The sequence below is a fragment of the Eubalaena glacialis genome, chromosome 5, assembly GCF_028564815.1.
Source record: "Eubalaena glacialis isolate mEubGla1 chromosome 5, mEubGla1.1.hap2.+ XY, whole genome shotgun sequence".
Lineage (NCBI taxonomy): Eukaryota > Metazoa > Chordata > Mammalia > Artiodactyla > Balaenidae > Eubalaena > Eubalaena glacialis.
In genome coordinates, this window is record NC_083720.1 from 88,598,382 (window position 1) to 88,600,871 (window position 2,490).

The following is a 2,490-nucleotide window of genomic DNA, read 5'->3' on the forward strand; positions in this document are numbered from 1 at the left end:
AATAACTTTATTTTATTTTATCTTACTTTATTTGATTTGATTTGATTTGATCCTCTTTCTTTCTATTTTTTCTCCCTTTTATTCTGAGCCAAGTGGATGAAAGTCTCTTGGTGCTCGAACCAGGAGTCAGTGCTGTGCCTCTGAGGTGGGAGAGCCAACTTTAGGACGCTGGTCCACAAGAGACCTCCCAGCTCCATGTAATATCAAATGGCGAAAATCTCCCAGAGATCTCCATCTCAACACCAAGACCCAGCTTCACTCAACGACCAGCAAGCTACAGTGCTGGACACCCTATGCCAAACAACTAGCAAGACAGGAACACAGCCTCATCCATTAGCAGACAGGCTGCCTAAAATCATAATAAGGCCACAGACACCCCCAAGCACACCACAAGATGTGGACCTGCCCACCAGAAAAACAAGATCCAGCCTCATCCAACAGAACACAGGCACTAGTCCCCTCCACCAGGAAGCCTACACATCCCACTGAACCAAACTTAGCCACTGGGGACAGACACCAAAAACAACAGGAACAATGAACCTGCAGCCTGCGAAAAGGAGACCCCAAACACAGTATGATAAGCAAAATGAGAAGACAGAAAAACACACAGCAGATGAAGGAGCAAGGTAAAAACACAGCAGACCTAACAAATGAAGAGGAAATAGGCAGTCTACCTGAAAAAGAGTTCAGAATAATGATAGTAAAGATGATCCAAAATCTTGGAAATAGAATAGACAAAATGCAAGAGACATTTAAAAAGGACCTAGAAGAAGTAAAGAGGAAACAAGCAACGATGAACAACAAAATAAATGAAATTAAAAATACTCTATACGGAATCAATAGCAGAATAACTGAGGCAGAAGAACGGATAAGTGACCTGTAAGATAAAATAGGGGAAATAACTACTGCAGAGCAGAATAAAGAAAAAAGAATGAAAAGAACTGAGGACAGTATCAGAGACCTCTGGGACAACATGAAACGCACCAACATTCGAATTATAGGGGTCCAAGAAGAAGAAGAGAAAAAGAAAGGGACTGAGAAAATGTTTGAAGAGATTATAGTTGAAAACTTCCCTAATATGGGAAAGGAAATAGTTAATCAAGTCCAGGAAGCACAGAGAGTCCCATACAGGATAAATCCAAGGAGAAACACGCCAAGACACATATTAATCAAACTATCCAAAATTAAATATAAAGAAAACATATTAAAAGCAGCAAGGGAAAAACAACAAATAACACACAAGGGAATCCCCATAAGGTTAACAGCTGATCTTTCAGCAGAAACTCTGCAAGCCAGAAGGGAGTGGCAGGATATACTTAAAGTGATGAAGGAGAAAAACCTACAACCAAGATTACTCTACCCAGCAAGGATCTCATTCAGATTTGATGGAGAAATTAAAACCTTTACAGACAAGCAAAAGCTGAGAGAGTTCAGCACCACCAAACCAGCTTTACAACAAATGCTAAAGGAACTTCTCTAGGCAGGAAACACAAGAAAAGGAAAAGACCTACAATAACAAACTCAAAACAATTAAGAAAATGGGAATAGGAACATACATATCGATAATTACCTTAAATGTAAATGGATTAAATGCTCCCGCCAAAAGACACAGACTGGCTGAATGGATACAAAAACAAGACCCACTTCAGACCTAGGGACACATACAGACTGAAAGTGAGGGGATGGAAAAAGATATTCTATGCAAATGGAAATCAAAAGAAAGCTGGAGTAGCAATTCTCATATCAGACAAAACAGACTTTAAAATAAAGACTATTACAAGAGACAAAGAAGGACACTGCATAATGATCAAGGGATCAATCCAAGAAGAAGATATAACAATTGTAAATATTTATGCACCCAACATAGGAGCACCTCAATACATAAGGCAAATGCTAACAGCCATAAAAGGGGAAATCAACAATAACACAATCATAGTAGGGGACTTTTAACACCCCACTTTCACCAATGGACAGATCATCCAAAATGAAAATAAATAAGGAAACACAAGCTTTGAATGATACATTAAACAAGATGGACTTAATTGATATTTATAGGACATTCCATCCAAAAACAAAAGAATACACATTTTTCTCAAATGCTCATGGAACATTCTCCAGCATAGATCATATCTTGGGTCACAAATCAAGCCTTGGTAAATTTAAGAGAATTGAAATCATATCAAGTATCTTTTCCGACCACAACACTATGAGACTAGATATCAATTACAGGAAAAGATCTGTAAAAAATACAAACACATGGAGGCTAAACAATACACTACTTAATAACCAAAAGATCACTGAAGAAATCAAAGAGGAAATCAAAAAATACCTAGAAACAAATGACAATGAAAACACAACAACCCAAAACCTATGGGATGCAGCAAAAACAGTTCTAAGAAGGAAGTTTACAGCAATACAATCCTACCTTAAGACACAGGAAACATCTTAAATAAACAACCTAACCTTGCACCTAAAGCAATTAGAGAAGGA